The sequence below is a fragment of the Monodelphis domestica genome, chromosome 1 (genome assembly GCF_027887165.1).
Source record: "Monodelphis domestica isolate mMonDom1 chromosome 1, mMonDom1.pri, whole genome shotgun sequence".
Lineage (NCBI taxonomy): Eukaryota > Metazoa > Chordata > Mammalia > Didelphimorphia > Didelphidae > Monodelphis > Monodelphis domestica.
The window spans coordinates 556764356-556782401 of NC_077227.1; the positions used below are offsets into that span (position 1 = coordinate 556764356).

The 18046-nt window shown below is 33.2% G+C and overlaps 1 protein-coding gene and 1 pseudogene across 5 annotated transcripts in view; both read left to right on the forward strand.

Moving 5' to 3' along the window:
• DLGAP2 (DLG associated protein 2) overlaps nt 1-18046 on the forward strand; it is a 1318656-nt gene that overhangs the window by 685838 nt on the left and 614772 nt on the right. The gene's annotated exons all lie outside the window — the stretch shown is intronic.
• LOC130456782 (U6atac minor spliceosomal RNA) lies at nt 13260-13408 on the forward strand (annotated as a pseudogene).

The following is an 18046-nucleotide window of genomic DNA, read 5'->3' on the forward strand; positions in this document are numbered from 1 at the left end:
GGTTACCCTCCCTACTAGCCTTCTTCCCCCCACAGCTCCTATTGCAGCAGAAGATATATAGCCATATGCACATTACCTTGAAAAAGACCTAGGATTTTCTTGTTGAACTGGGAGTCAGAAGAGTTATAGCTGGAGTTGTGAAGTGATGGAGTTTTCTGCTTCCTCATCATTTCTTGGGGGGAGGGGGGGTGATGCATAAGAAAATGCAAGATTTGGGTTATGCTCAAATTGTTCCCTAATATTTCAATTGCATCGGAACAAATTCAAACTTTCAATAAAAGCCCTACAGCAGAAGTGACTTTACCTAACGTCTAATTTGATTTTTACAGCCATGCTGTAAACCGGTAATGCTGATATGACTTCTTCTGACTAACTTTTAGAGAAGACACAGGCTCAGATGGCCACACAGTTTATAAACATGAAACATTGAATTTGAGCTCAGTATTCTAAAGATTCAGAGAATACACGTTTTCCCACAATACCTTCTTGTGCATTGATGTCTCAGATGCATCTGAGGCAGGCTCTTTGTATCTCTATTTCATGTAATAATTTTCTTTATTAAAGATATCTAATAGCTAACATTTATATAGTACAGCCAGTTCTAATATAACATGATATATATTTTCTAAAAACCATCATGCTACATAAAAACAATAGTTAAATGATGTAGTCGAGAGAGTGTTGGAGCTAGAATCAAAAAAAATGTGTTCAAATATGGTCTCAGCCAATGATTAGCTGTGTGATTGTCTTCCCTCTAATTGCTTTTGTTTCCTCGGGTTAAAAATGGTCATAATGAAAACACCTAATTCCTAGGGTTGTTGTGAGGATTAAATGAGATAATATTTGTGAAAATCCCTTAGCATGATACCCAAATCATAGTAGGCAGTGCTTGTTCTCCTTCCCATCAATAAGTCCCTTTCAGTACTTAGCATTTGACTCATTCCATCATGTCATTAGTACCTCTTCTCTCTATGAATGTGCTTGTGTCAGCTTTGTCTTTTGAATTCTTTTAGAAATACATTTTGCGCATGCTTCATATTTGTGTCTCCTTGATGTCTCATTACCATCACAGAATACAGGGGCTGTTTAATGGTGGGGAAAATCCCCAGAGACAATAAATCAATTAAAGGAACAGAGTAAAACAGAAGAATCCTGGAAAATCAAATTAAGTTTCTCTGTAATCACAATTCCTCTCAGAACAATAGAAAGGTCCAATGGAGGTGACCCCAGCATAGACTCATTAACTTTGCTGAAACTTTTGAGGCCTTTTACCTACTTCTTTTTCAATTGGATTCTCTTCTGCTGTCCAAGAAACTTTGTGTTTTTTCTAGGGACCATGGAGTGGCTTCCTCGATGCATTAAGAAGTAGCTGAATGTTTCATTCTCAAAACTGACATTTCTTCTCATTAGTTTTTACTGATATATTCAATTTCATATCACATTTATTTTTAAATCTATTCCTCCATTTTCCCCACTAAATAGTCATATAACAAAAATTAGTTTGTGACAACTAAGCCGATGCATCTATTGATTCTGACCATGAAATATTGCATACCCATCTTCCCCCACTTTCTGCAAAGATGGGAGGTAGGTACATTTTTCACTTTCTCTTGAACCAGTCTGGGTCATGAAAATTACATTGTCCAAAAACAATTTTTAAATTTCATTCTTCAAAATAAAACTAGGTAAAATTTTCATTAATAAGCATCTCCTCTTCCTTATTAGATCTTAAAAGGGTAGTAAGGTAATGAAGTGTATGGAGTGCCAGACCTGGAGTCAGTAAGATATCTTTGTGAGCTCAAATCAGTCCTTAGACACTGACTAGTTCAGTTCTTTATCTGTAAAATGAACTAAAGAAGGAAATGACAAGCCACTTCAGAATCTTTTTCCCAAGAAAATTCCAAATGGGTTCACAAAGAGTTGGTATGACTGAAATGACCAAACATTCGACTTAAATTACACACTAGGTTGTGGCTTCGCAGAATACTAGATCTAGGAAGGACCTTAGATGCCATCTAAATCCATTTTTGTTTCATAGAAAGGAAACTGAGCCCCAAATTGGATGGAGTTTCTTACCAAAGATTATGAAGCCAGTAGATAAAAGATATGGGACAAAAGTCAGATCTTCAGATTCTGAATCCATTGCTCTTTCCACCAATTTCATATTTCATTATGAAATCTGATGCACAAATTTATAAAGACTTATTACCTTTTAGGAGTAAAGTGAGGTGGATCATTAGCACTCAGAAAGCCCTAAAGGTCCCTGTAATTTGTTGGGTAGCTTAGGCTGTCCTTCACCTGACAGTTTGACATGTTCACAGAAACAGAAAATAAGAGGAAATCATACATAATTATGGACAAAAACCTCTCAGAGTCCAAGTAAAATTGAGATTGGACAGCCAGACAGCCATTGCCTGAAGGTGTTTTTTCCCCAAAGTTCATCAGAAATGACCTTCCCCCTGCCTTCTTTTTTTGTTTGTTTTTGTTTAAAACTTTAGTTTGAAGTAAATGAACCTAAAACTTTAAAAATAAGTAACAGCCTGTGTTCATGGCCTTAAATTATACCCTGACCAACAAGCTTCCTTATAGTCTCTGATAGTGGTTGAGCATCACTCTATGAATGGCAAAAAGAAGTTGGAGAGTAAATTCCAATGTGCTAACTTTGCAAAGGGTTAAGAACATAGGGCTGACAGTGGAAAGAAAGTATACCTACCTAGATTAGAACCTACAGTGGAATGTTGCAAAGAAGGTAAGACAGAAACTACCAAAGAGATAAAAGGCAAGACTGGCTGTCCTAGTGACTCTGGGGCTTGGAAGATATCACATTAATCTCCCCACCCCCACCAAGTCACACCATTCATCACAGTGATTTTATGACTTATGAGTGTTGCTTCTTTTCATATATTTCTGGTTTTTCATTTGACAAACATGGTGGATAATAAAAACAGGAGAAACATGAATATACTTACTAATAAAAAGCTTCCATTTTTTTGCCCATTGCCAATGATTACTTTCTTTTGGCGATGACCTTTTTAACTTTGGGGAATAGCTAAAACCTCTCCATTTTTAGTGTTTTTAAACAGAAATCTATTTTATTTCCCCAATGCCCACTCCAGGGAAGAAAATAAAAACAAATCCTTGTTAACTGATATGTCCAGTCAAGCAAAACAAAATCCCCTCATTGGCTTTGTACAGAAACATCTGTGTCTCATTCTGCATCTTAAATGCATTTCCTCTGACAGAAGGAGAATAGAATTTTTCATCATTAGTCCTTTGGAATCAGGGATGGTCATTTCACTTATAATTCCTATGGTATTCCAAGGCATTTGTCTTTACTCTTTTGTTTCGTAAAATAAATCCTTCTCTTGATTCTTCTCATTTAATTTTCCACCAGTTTATTCAAAGTCTCCAAAATTGTTCATATTTATGATATTAATGATATAGGATAGTTTTGACTCTAGTCTCATCACTCAACATGAGTTTGTATAAGTCTTTCTCTGTCTCTTTGGAATAACCTATTTATTTCTTACAACAAAACAGTATTCCATCACACTCATGAATCATGAGTTTTTAGCCATTTCTCAATTGATAAATATCTATTTTACTTCTAGTATTTCTTTCCACCATAAGAAAAAATCTTATATATTATTTGGGTACACATAGGTTCTTTCCTCTATTTTTTATCTCTTTGGGTTATAGTCACACTAGCACACATGCACAAGCATACATATACATATAACCATATATCCATATACACAATGGAGAAGTTTTAGTACTTGTATGTATTATGTATCTTTCTATTTAAATATGTATGTATGTATCTATGTATGTTTTCCAGACCTGTGATTTCATTGACATAGCGAACTCACAAAATGGAAATTAACTTCATCAGTTCAAATACTCAACTCACTGGCAACTTATAGTCTTATTTTGGGGACCTCAGAGAGATTAAATGACTTACTCAAGTTCATATAGCTAGTATTTACACCCAGATCTTTCAGACTCCAAGATTGGACCTCCCTAGTCATTCTATATTGTCAATCACACATATATCACATGTCTGTATATATGTATATATATGCATATATGTGTACATATATAAAGCATGTACATAAACACAGGCATATATGTATACATATGCATACATTTGTGTTGTATTATATATACAAAAAGTGACTCCAGAATCTTAATGTACTTTTGATCTTTAATAGCTTGACTATACTGAGATTTTTGGAATATCATAGACACATTGGGTCATGTACACACACATATAGTATGTTCACATACATGCATATAATTATGTACATTTATGTTTATTTACTCAGAGGAACAACTAAAATATTATATGTACAGTTGATATAAAGAAGTATACAAAGTCTACTCAAACTTTTGGATTTAGGTTGGAAATTTCATTTTGAATGAGCAAAGTCTATTAGACTGAAAGGAAACTTCAGCATAATATAGTCCATTTTACCAGGGAGAAAAAAGAGAGGAAGCGATAGTAAACATACCTTTGTGGTTTACACCAAAGTCCTTTTCTGGCCAACCCAGTGCTCTTCTTCCCTCACAGTTTCCTCTATGAGGATCAAAGTTCAGATTCCCTGGTGCCATATTCTTCTTTCTGCTCTTCACCCTTACCTGTGAAGTAGGTTGAACAAATACTGTAAAACTTTTTTGGAAACCAATGAGAAAGTTATTAGACTTGCATGTTTGAATGACTCTATGCATGTGTGTCCACAAATGTAGCAGAGTAAAGGCTAGATTTTGCATTGGGCCTCACTTTGAATCTTGGCTCCGACCTTGGCCTGAGTGGATGACCTAGGAAAACCACTTCATGTTGTTGAGCCTCTGCTTTCTTCATAGTAATATAAAGATACTACTATTTATTCTATCTGCTAATTGATGGTTCCAAGCAAAGGTCTTTATGCTTGTGCTTTATAGTAAAGAAATTAGTTTTATAATAAAATTCTACCAGAAAGATTATTGTGTCACTATATTACATAAATATCCTGGAAATACTGGCCATGATTCCCATGATCCTTATAAAGGAAGAATAGGCTTCATTGTGATGGGTATGGCCACCATGTGCAGATTTTGATAAGTTTTTGCTCTTGTCCCTTTAGCAGACACTCTGAATGAAATATCTTCTTAGAGGTGATAACTCCCCCATATCTAGTTGCCACAGGGTCACATTTGGCTCATTAGGTTCTGTTGGCTCCAAGCATCTCACAACCAGACTATATCAGCCAGTGCCATTATTCTATGTGACCTATAATTTCACCCATGCTTATGTCAGGGGTCTTTTTTGACCACTTGGAAATTTGATGACTTCTATTCCTTACCAAAATCTAGCCTATGAGAACCCAACAGAGCTATTCTAGAAAATATGGCTTCTCAGTAAACAGGTGGGATAGATTACCTATTAGAATCATAGAATCTTAGGTCATTCACTAAAAGGGACCTTAGGGATCATCTAATCTATCTTCCATCCCTTAAAAAAATTAAAGAGGAAACAAAACTCTTCAAGATAACACACTTATGTAATTGCTAAGCATGACTTCTGTATGGAAATAATTAACATGTTTAATCATTTGATTGTGCAGGTCAAAGTCTCCTGGCCTGCAAAAGGGCAGGATATTGAGGCTTCTCAGTGCATATTTAGTTGGGTCTAGATTTATTGCTTAGGAAAGAAGCGTTGTGCTAAATTAATAAGCCCTTCTTCAGAATTCAAAAGCTTTATGTTTAGATCCAGATTTCCAACTTACTAATTGTTTAACCTTGTTCAAGTCTTTTCCTTTAAACTAGTTTTGTTACCTGTGATAAAGAGTCAGGCCTGATGATTACTGAGGTCACCCTAAGCTCTGAGTCATATTTCTACATTGGTTGTCTTTGTCCTCCAAAAACCAAGACAACATTACTGCAAATTGTACTGTATTAAAAATATCATTAGACTGAATCAGCAGACTTGGATCATAGTCTTGGATTGGCCTGTAACTTCAGTTTTATAGGCTATAAAGGATACTAAAATGAGTGACCTTTCTCTCTGCCTTTGAATTGGTCATCCCCATTTTAATACATTTTCTCCTCACATCTGATTCTTAGAATTCCTTCATCCCCTTTAATATTCAGCTTCTATGACCTTACACATGAGGTGCATTCTTGATTTCCCAAGTTGCCAGTGCCTCATCCCCTCCACCCAAATTACACAATTATATTTATACCTTTTGCTTATTTTGTATATTTATTTTGTCCATTTTGCAACAGTAAACCTTGTGTCATCTGATAGAACATAATCTCCCTGATGACAGGAATTGTTCCATTTTTCTCTTTGTATCCATAGGCCTTTGCACAGGTGCTTGGAGTACAGTAGATACTTAGTTGATTCTGAGAAGAGAGCTTTTCGGAGTGAAAGGAAGACTAAATCTAATATCAGAAGATCTTGTTTGAACCCTGGCCCTGTTGTATAAACATGCATAGGACCTTGGACAAATCATTAACTTCTCAAGAGGATTTTAGTTCCATGATCTAAAAATAGGAATGTGTTAGTCTTGGTATTCTCTAAGGTTCCTTCCCACTCTAATTATATGATCCCATATATCACCTAGGTCAAATTCCTTTCTCTTTTACTTACTATATATGACAGTTTGGGGAAGTTATTTTGTCTCCCTTGGCTTCTGTTTTTCCATTTTAAAATGAAGAGATTAGATTAAATGATTTCTAGAGTTCTTTTATAGCCTAACATTCTGGTTCAAATATATATGAAAGTGGAGTATATAGGGCTCTGCATATATTTGGTATTTAATATTGTATATAAATACAGCACTGGAACCTACTTCCATGGTAGACTTTTTTCCTTTCCTATAAGGTCATAGATCTAGAGGAGAAGTCAAAAGTTACCTAAGTCCAATAACTTTCAATTCAATTCAGTATTTCCAAGGGCAATCCCTTTGTTGCTTTGGAAGATTTCCTTTGGGAAAGTTGGGCTATGAACTTATCTTTTTCAGGTTTGCTGTCCAGACAAAGCATGGCATTGATTTCAGAATGGCATGATCTAATGAATGGTTTACTCTATGTGGCTTTCAGTGGTTAGATTTTAGTAGTCAGGATAGGTAATGGTCTCAAGAAATTGTTTATGCTATTGCTCTGACTTCTGGTTTGGGATGTTTTGCAAATGATCAGAAATTAAATACCTTTATGACATTAATATTTCCCATCCTATTAATGAGTATGAAGATCTCATAGGAAGGCTATAGAGGGGGGAGTTATTAAGAGGAGTTGCAGGTATGTGTATATTTGTGTGAATGAATCTTAGGCTCAAGTTCAGCAAAAGAGGCTCCAAATAGTGTGAGTCAGTAACTGCCAAAGGTATTCCTAAATAGGAATGATCATAATAATTCACATAAGGCATGTATTTTGATATGCAATCAAAGAATATAATAGGATTTAGAACTGATAATTCAATGTCAGACCCCTCCACCTCCATTTTTTAGATGAGCAAACTAAATCATTCAAAGAAAGGCCTTGCTTGCTCAGGGTAACATAATAACAATGCTAAAAAGTAAAATTCAGATACTCTGACTCTAAATTCAGTGTTTTATTCCCCACATCATACTACTTCTATTCCATTTTAAAAAGAATGGAAGTCCATAAGCAAAACTAAATATTCAATGTCACTTTTAACAAGTTGGGCATTGCTCGTAATGACTTTTGTGCCCAGATTTCATACCAGTGAATAAGATATTCTAATGCACAAGCATAGCACCCCACTCCCATGGGATTTTCCATCTGCTGTCAGTGATGATAGTGAGACCAAGAAAAGCAACATATAAAAGATAACATTATTTTGGACTAATTCCACCAATTCATCATTCTGTTTTTGAGGTGGAAATGAAAAAAATGTCATTAGCCTCAATATTATTGGCCATTACATTATATCATTTAAAAAATTTTCTGATTCTAAAAACCTCACTAGCTATTTAACTTTGAGTAAGTTACTTTATCTCTTTGATTGAGCCTCCCTTTTATAACTGATAATTTTCATCAATTAGCCTTGCTTTTTTTGTTGTTGTTGTGGGCAATAATACTTGGAATACAAATACACATACTGAAATAAAAGATGGATGACCCATTACCAGTCTTATACTCAAAACCTTTATAACTTGGTGTATTCCCTGCTAAGTCTTGGGCTCTGGAGAGGCTCCATGTGTGGTATAGTAGCAAAGGGCACTAGATCTAGCATTGTAGCACTTCGGATCAACCCTCTTGCCTGTTATTTGCTATCCATTGACTTTAGGTGAGACACTTAAGCTGCATAGGCCAACTTTCATTATATATAAAATAAGGAATTTGAACAAGATGAACCTCAAAGTCCCTTCTAACTCTAGATTTAGAATCCTATGACTTAAATTTTTAAAATTTATTTGTTTGTTCTTTACATTCAAATACCAGTTAACTTCCTCTATCCCCTCTCCCCATTAGAGAAGATATCATTTGATGACCAAAAAAAAAAAGCATCAAAGTAGGACTTTAACAAATGAGTAATTGAACCACTGTGGGCTAATCATTTCATATCACTCTGTTTCTGTTTCCTTGTCTATACAAAGAACATAAAAAATATGTCATCTATCTCACTCAGAGAGAAGCAGCACTGTACAATGAATAGAGATCTGCCCTTGGAGTTGAAAAGACTAGGGTTGTAGTCCCTCCTTTGACATATTCTCCCTGGCTCATCCTGAGTAATTCATTTAACCAAAGCAACTTTCTAATACTATACATTTCAAAATAGTGGCCAATTTATATTCATAAGAGAGAGTTTCCCAACTGGAAGACACATATAAATAAATAAATATATAAAACCATATATCTTGAACAAAAATCTCATCATGTTTAACAGTTGTTCATTTATCTGCCTCCCTATCTATCATTTATTGTAAAATTGTTATGAAGAAAGCTTAGTGTAGTGTGCATGAGCTTTTTTTGTTATTGTTGTTTATTTGTTTCAAATGTGTCTGATATTATGTGACTGCACTTGAGGATTTCTTGGCAAAGAAACTGGAATTGTTTTCCATTTCCTTCTCTAATTCAATGTACAGAAGAGAAACCTGAGGCAAGCAGATTTAAGTGACTTACACAGGGTCACATAGCTAATAAGTATATGAGTTCAGATTTTATCTTGGGAAGAGGAGTCTTCTTGACTTCAGCCATGGCATTCTATCCACTTGGCTCCCTAGCTGCTTTATTGTGCTTTTTATATATATGATCACTATTAACTATATGATACTAGACAGTTCTTATTTTGTATCTGCAGACCGATCCCTTTGTGTTAACATTTTGATTTACTCTGAGTTCTCCCATTCATGCATTGCACCTCTTGGATGGCTCCCTTACCATTACTGAGTATTTGCTCAAAATATGCAAATCTTTTTTATAGAAGTCAGCTAGAAAGAAGAACCAGTCTACCAATATTAGATAAAGCATTCCAAAGGGAAAAATGATTTTTGTATTTCACTTTTGTTTAGCTTATGCATTTTAGTACTTCTGCAATAGAATGGAGATTTTGTATGGTAATATTCATTGTGATTAGATTATATATGTCCTTCTCACAGGGTTTTCATCAACTGTTCCTAATATTCTCTGAATTACCAAGACTTCTCCAATAGTTTAATTTTTATTGTTCTCTGCTGTTTCTCTGGTTTAGGGTAAGGATTTGGGTCTTCACAGTTTTATTTCACAAATCACATTAAGATTCTATTTACATTCAATTATTTAATTGAATGAACAATTTTACATGCAACTCATCAATTAACAGCAGAGATACCCTTACTATCAGCATGTTCTCTAATTAGTTTCAGATTTGATCTCATCTTGTCTTTCCCCAAATATTAAAGAAGGGTAAATCTGACTTTACTACCATTTGCTACTATAGTTTATTTCTAAAAGGTACACCTGAACAAGAGGAAGAAAAACCCAATATAATGTGAGTTTATACTTCTTTACTCACTTTTTAATTTATAGATTTGATTTATGAATAGCAAAAAAATTTATTCTGCATATAACCTTCATTAGTATTAGAAATAATAGGATGATGGGGACATAAGATTATTAGATTTAGAAATTTAAGAGAGTCTCTGAATGCCATTAAGCCCAACCCCTACATTTTATAAAGGAGGAAATTGAGGCCCTCATAGATCACAAAACTACCTGTCACCCTCAGCACATGCTTGTCTTTACCAACAATTATTTAGAAACAAAAACAAAACAACTATGAGAAAATAAACCAATTCAAAGCCTTAGCCCTTACCTTTTTCTCAGCCTACCATGCCATAGAATAATAGAATAAAATAATTGTAGTACCACTCAATGTTCATTCATTCATTTAACAAGCATTTATTAAGCACTTATTCTATGCAAGATATTGAGGAAGAGAGCCATAAACAAAAGAGATGCTGCATAAGAGATGGCATGTAACCTAAACACTGAAGGAAATCAGAAATAAGAATTAGGGAATTAAGGAGATGAAGAAGGAAAGCACCCCAGACAAAAGCATAGGAAGCTGGGATAGAATGGCCTTTTTGGTTTGTCTGGAATGTAGAATGTCTGAAAGGGAGTAATATGAAATAAATCCTTCAAGGGTACAATGAACAATAGCATCAAGGGGATTTAAATCCTATATTAATGCTACATTAAGCAAGATACCAAAGTAGAAGTAACAACTCAATTTAATTCATCCAAATTTCCCTCTAAACAACTTCAAAACAATGTCTCAAATCAAATTTTGGGTTAGCAGAATCAACAAATGGTTGGGTTAAAACAATTTTTCTGCACAAGACAAATTGGAAGGTCAACAAGAAAGGTCTGTCAAAGTAGGGTGATAGCCCTAGAGCATAGCACAGAATGCACCATGGCAATGGCAATATTGGGCCTTGTAAGTTAGTTGCATTACTGCCAGAATCATTTTCAGGTATCTCAGCCCATAGATGGTAAAGGTGTCAGACAACAGGTCAGAAAGAGATTTTGAGTCTTTCCCTGCAGTGGGTGCAAGACCCTGTTGCATTGCTCATACTCAATTCCAGGTGGCAGTTCTAAGGTGAAGAAAGTATTTGCATTTGAAAGAGCAGGAGATTAGCAGTTCTAGAGAAGAAAAGAGTGCTTGTGGTCACTCACAAGGGAGGAGGGATCCTATTCTCAGTTCTAAGGCAGAAAGAAGCACTAGTACTTGGAGTTGTGGAAACAGATCAAGTATAGAAATTTTGACTTTCAAATACAAGACTCAAGAGAAACATAAAAAGATAAAGGTAAGAGAAAATCATAAGGGATTAAGTAGAGTTAAACTGGTTATATTCCTATATGGGAAGATGATACCTATAACTCCCAAGAACTTTATCATTATTACCAGAGTAAGAAGGACTATACATAGAAGAGGGCACAGTTCCAGGAACAATAACACAGCTACAAGAGGTCAGGGTCCTTGGTCAAAATTCTAGAGTAGAAAAGAGTGTTTGTGTTCACCAATGATAGGCCACCAACACTAATACACATAGAAAAGACTAAGTCATTTTGTCAGTGGTATATGACACATCAACAAATAATTGACTGTATATTAGGGTATAAAGTCTTACAACCCAATGCAGAAAAGCAGAAATATTAAATGAATTAATTGAATATTAAATAAAATATTTCATACATTTTGTGATAGAAATAAATTCGATAAAGGACCTTGGAAACATAGGTTAAAAATTAACTGGAAACTAAGTAATATATCCTCAAGGAATAGTATGTAAAAAAATAAACAATAGTTTAATTAAAGAGAATGACAACAATAAAATAACTTTTCAGAATTTGTGGGAGGTAGTCAAAGCAATATTTAGGAAGTATATATCTCTTCAATAAACTAGAGAAAAGGTAGATCAATGAATTGTTTATACAACTAGAACAAATTACAAAAGAACAAATGAAAAATCTCAAATTACACACCATTTTGGAATCCTGAAAATCAAAGGAAAGATTAATAAAATGAAAAGAAAAAATCAACTAATAAGTAAACAAGGAGCTGATTTTTAATAGTAAAAATAGCTAAACTTTTTTTTTAAAAAAGAAAGTAGAACAGAAAATAATGAGTATCAAAAATGAAAAGACTGAAATAACAACCAATGAGGAGGAAGTAAAAAGCATTAGGAGTCATTTAACCCAATTATCTGTCAATAAATCTAGCAATCCAAGTGAAATAAATGAATTTTTATAATAGTATAAATTTTTAGATTAACAGAAGAGGAAGTAGAATACTTAAAACAACCCTATCTTTACACAAAGTAATTGAACAAATCATTAATAAGCTGCCTAAGAAAAAATCCCCAGGACCAGATGAATGCACAAATCATCTCTACCAAATATCAAAAAACAATTAATTTTGATACTATTTAAACCATTTTGAAAAACAGGAAAAGGAGTCCTACCAAATTCTTTTATAACAAAAAACTATGCTGATACCTGAAACAGGAAAAACAAAAACAGAGAAAGAAAACTATAGACCAATTTCCCTAATGAATTAGTGATACAAAAATGTCAAATATATTTACACAGAGATTATAGCAATATGTCACAATGATCAAACACTATGGCAAGGTAGGATTTATGCCAAAAATGAAGGGAATATTTTGCAAATTAATAGTACCATGTCAATAACAAGAACCAAAAAATATATGATTACCACAGAACCGGCAGAAATACCACAGAAAAATATTTTATAAAATATAATTAATTCCTATTTAAAATGCTAACAAGCATAAAATAAATGCTGATTTCTATAAAATAATCAGTATCATTAGGAAATATTATCCATAATGGAATTAAGCTAAAAGTAATATCAGCAGTAAAGCAAGGGATGTCCATTATCACCACTATTGTACAATATTTTATTAGAAATGTTAGATATAGCAAAATGAGAAGAATGTGATGGAAGGAATTATAGTGGGCAATGGGGAAATAAGTTGTTACTTTTTTCAGTGTTAGGAAGGCATATGTAGAGAATCCTAGAGAATCAAATAAAAAACTATTTGAAATAATTAGCAACTTCAGTAAAGTTGCAATATATAAAATAAACCCATGTAAATCATTTGCATTTCTATACATTACCAACAAAGTCTGGCAGGAAGAGCTAGAAAGAGAAATTAAAATAACTACAGATAACATGAAACACTTGGGAATCTACCTGTCAAGCCAAACCAGGAACTATATGAAAATAATTGTAAAATACTTTTCAAATGTTATATGAAAGGAGAGAAAATTAGCACTTTCCTTGAAAAGCATGAATGAGGTCCTAGTAGCCTGTTTACAACACACATGCAACAATGAAAAATATGGAAATAGGTATCAAGTGATAACAACTGTACAACCCAGTTGAATTGCTTGTTGGCTCTAGGAGGGAGGGAGAGGGAGGGAAGAGGGGAAGGAAAGAAAATGAATAATGTAAACATGGAAAAATATTTTAAAATTTTAATTAAAATTTTTTAAATAAAATAAAAACAAAAACACTTTTCACACAAATCAAATCAGATACAATTATAGAAATATTAATTACTCAAGGATAGTCTCAACCAATAAAATAAAAATGATAATTCTCCCTAAATTAATGCTCATTCAATGGCATGTCAATCAACCTACCCAACAATATTTTTGTCACAATAGAAAAAATAATAAAATTCATCTGGAAGAACAAAAGACCAAGAATACTAATGGAATCAATAAAAAAGAGATGAAGGAAGGTGTTCTAGCAGGATCAGATCTCAAACTACAATACATAATGATGATCATAAGAAAAAGAGTGGTGTATTAGAAGAATAGATTAGGTACACAATACATTTTCAGATCTATACATAATGGAAGAGTTTATAATCAAATATGAGAGAGTACTACAGAATGTAAAATGTATAATTTGGTTTGTTGTTGTTGTTCAGTCATTTTGCAGATTTATGACCTTATTTGGGGTTTTCTGTCTGAGACTAGATTTGAACTCAGAGAAAATGAGTCTTCCTGATTCCTGAAGGGTAGTTTTTATTTCATTAAAGTAAACAAAACCAAGGCAGCCAAGATTAAAAGAAAGAATGAAACTGGAAGAAAAATTTTTAAAGAAAGTTTCTCTAATAAAGGCCTCCTTTCTCAAATACATAGAGAAATGAGTCTAGTTCATAAGAATACTAATCATTCAAAAGAATGCCATCCACATCCAGAGAAAGAACTTTTTGAATAGGAACACAGATGAAAACATAAAATTTTTCACTTGTTTATTTCTGCATATATTTGGGGGTTTGGGTTTTATAAGATCATTCACTTACAAAAATGAACAATATAGAAATATGTTTTTCATGATAATATATATATATATAGCCCAGATTGGATTACTTCTAGTTCTGAGATTGAGGAGGGAAGGAGGACAGGAGAAAATTTAATTTATATAACTTTAGGAAACTTGTGTAAAAATTTATCACATGTAATTGGTAAAAATAAAATAAAATTTAAAAAGAATATTAATCATTCCTCTATTTAAAATGGTAAAAGCATAGAAATAAGCAGTTGAATCAGCAAAAGTTAAAGCTATTTATACATATATGAAAAAAATCCTCCAAAACTCTAATGACTAGAGAAATTTAAATTAAAATCACTCTGAAGTATCACTTCACAACTATCAGTTTAACTAATATGAGAGAATATTAAAATGACAAATGTTGGAAAGGGAAGTGGAAAAATCAGGATACCAATGCATCATTGGTGGAATTGTGCATTGATTAAGCCATTCTGGAGAGCAATTGGGAACTATGCTTAAAAGGTTATTAAACTGTGAATACTCTTTTTTAAAAACATTTTATTTAATTTATTAATTTCGAATATTTTACATGTTTACATGATTCATGTTCTTACCCCGCTCCCGTAGCCAGTAAGCAATTCCACTGGGTTTTACATGTGTCATTGATCAAGACCTATTTCCATATATATTTTAATTAATGAATGATCATTTAGAGTCTACATCACCAATCATATCCCTATTTAACCATGTGATCAAGCAATTGTTTTTCTTCTATGTTTCTACTTTAAACTATGGATATTCTTTAACTCTACAAAATAAAGATCAATGAACATAAAAGGACCTATATTTACAAAAGCAGGTATTTTTATAGCAACAAAGAAGTAGAAATTGAAGGGATGGACACTGTGGGTATCTCCAGAATCTATCAATTACAGGTCAAAACCAGGAAATTAGCAATTACATATACCAACTCTTTTAGACATATAAAATATAATTATGCTGGTTCTCTGAACCTGAACTCTCTGGGGGCAATTAGGTGTTCTCTTACTATAAATATTTTCACCAATGTACTCTATGGTTTATCCAAATGGCCTTCTTCCTCTTCCTCTCATGTAATACTCCCTCTACAATTTCTGTTCCTTTTCCCAAGCTGCCTCCCATGCCTGAAGTATAGTACACTATCCATCTTTACTTCTTTTAATTTAAAATGTATTTATTTATTTATATGTATGTTACAGGAAAATTCCCAGGGCTCTCACTTCCTGCTGCCCCTCCCCACATTGAGAAGGTATAATTTTACAAAAAGATATATGTGCATATAGAACTATGTCTTTCTTGTTTTTATTTATCAGTTCTTCCTCTGGAAGTGGACATGCACCAGTCATTCTTCAAACAATATTTCTGTTGCTATGATATAATGTTCCCTCAGTTCTGCTCAAGTTTTCAGGTTTTTGCCACCACAAAGGGAGGTCCCATAACTATTTTGGAATATATAAGTCCTTTTCCTTTCCCCCTGATGGCCTTAGGAAATAAGCCTAATAATAACATGGCTGGGTCAAAAATGCATATGCATTTTTAAAACCCTTTGAAAATAATTCCAGATTGCTCTCCAAAAGGGTTGGATCAGTTCCCAGTTCCACCAACAATATATTAGTGCCCCCTTTTTCCCACATCCACTCCAACATTGTCATTTTCCTCTATTATTACTGTATCCAATCACATTGGTATGAGAGGATATCTCAGGTATTTTGAATTGTAATTCTCTAATCAATAATGATCTAGAGCACTTTTCATGTAATTCAATATAGATTTTATATCTTTATCTAAAAATTGTCTGTTCAGATCTTTTGACCATTTAACAATTAGAGAATGGCTCTTATAAATTTGACTAATCTATATATTTTAGATGTGATACCTCTATCTGAGAAACTATAAATTTTTTTTCAGATTTTCTGCTTTCCTTCTTAACCTAGCAACATCCATTTTATTTGTACAAAATCTTTTTAACTTAATGTATTCAGAATTATCCATTTCATATCTCACAATGCTCTCCATCTCTGGTTCATTTGTAAATTCTTCTCCTATTCAAGAATCTGTACTTGGTCTTAGCAAAAAAGCTGAGAAGCAATACAAGAATCTGATAGGTATTCTCTGGTTTATTTATTTGTTTGTTTGTTTAGATATATCCTTATGCCTTGGGCATGTATACATTTTGGTTTTGATAAGTGGTACCAGATTACTTTCTGGTTTTTCTAACAATTTTTGCCAAATAGTGAACTCTTATGCTGTGAATTTTAAAAACTACTCAGACTGTACTTTAGAAGATTTGATTAGCTATTTCCTTATTGTAACAATGGAGATACTTGGTCTAACAGAATCATGAATGGATTGTGAACTTGGAAATTACTCCACCCTAATTAGACATACTTTAGGGGAAGACAAAGTTGTAAATTCCTGATTGAACAATGAAGGTGCTTAACTCATACCTTATAGTGAAGCTAAAACTTAAGCTAAGTCTGTTTTTAAATCTAATACAAAAGGGTGTTAAGTACCTGTAAAGGTTAAATTAATCACAAAAAGGACAAGTAACTCACAAAAGGTAACCTTAACAAAGAAGTGTGAAGTACCTCAGAAGATATAATCTAAACAGAGAAGGTGAGAACTAAAGAGTGGATAGTCCTGGAGAAAATATAATCAAAGAAGGTGATAACTAAAGAACAGGCAGTCCTGGAAAAAGCATGTACTGTGATTGGTAGATGTGAAAATTTAGGGGAGGTGACATAAGAGAGAATATCTTTAAAAAGGAGGCTAAAAAAGTCAGTTCAGGAAATTGAATTCAGTTCGGAGTGCAATTAGATATAGATTTGAATTCAGTTGAGAGTGCAATTGGATTCGGAGTTCAGTTCAGGACTAGAACTCAGCCTGGAGGATCTCACTCAGACAGCTTCCTTGGAGAAGGTCTCCTGGTGAGTGATAAGACTGACTCTCTTTCCCTTAGGCTCAGGGAGGCCACTTTGGCCAAAGTTCTTTAACTACTGCCTGGCTCAGCCTGAGCCAGAGCAGTTTAAATTAATTCTTTCTCTCTCTTTTCCTTAATTCTTTCTCTCTCTATTAATTAAAATCACCATAATTCCCAGCTGACTTGGTTATTTTATTATTTGGGAATTATCCCTGGTGACCAATTATTTAGATATCAAGTCACAAAGCTAAAATTATCCTTACAATGCCAAAAGCTTAGATTTTTACTTTTGTCAAGCATAAAAGTACTATATTTTTGCTACTATTTGTTTTATGTCTGTTATATTCAATTGATCATGTTTTATTTTTTAGCCTGTATCAGATGTTTTTTATAATTATTACTTTATAATAAATTTTTAAATCTGGTACTCCTAGACCTTCTTTACATATTTTAAATAAATTCTTTTGATGTTCTTGACCTTTTGTTCTTTGAAATGAACATAATTATAAAGCACTTTATACAAATGTTCATATTGAAATAATTTGAGAAAATTAATTGGTCATGAGTGTAAAGTATCAATATAATTAAAATGACAATTCTACCTAAATTAATCTTCTTATTCAACATCATCTCAATTAAATTACCAAAAATTATTGTATTGAACTAGAAAATATAATAGCAAAATTAATTTGGTTATTTTAAATGGGCTATCACTATCTCTTCTTGCAGAATTTTGTGGGTGATATGTAGTAATGCTAATGATTTTTGTAGCTTTATTTTATATCCTG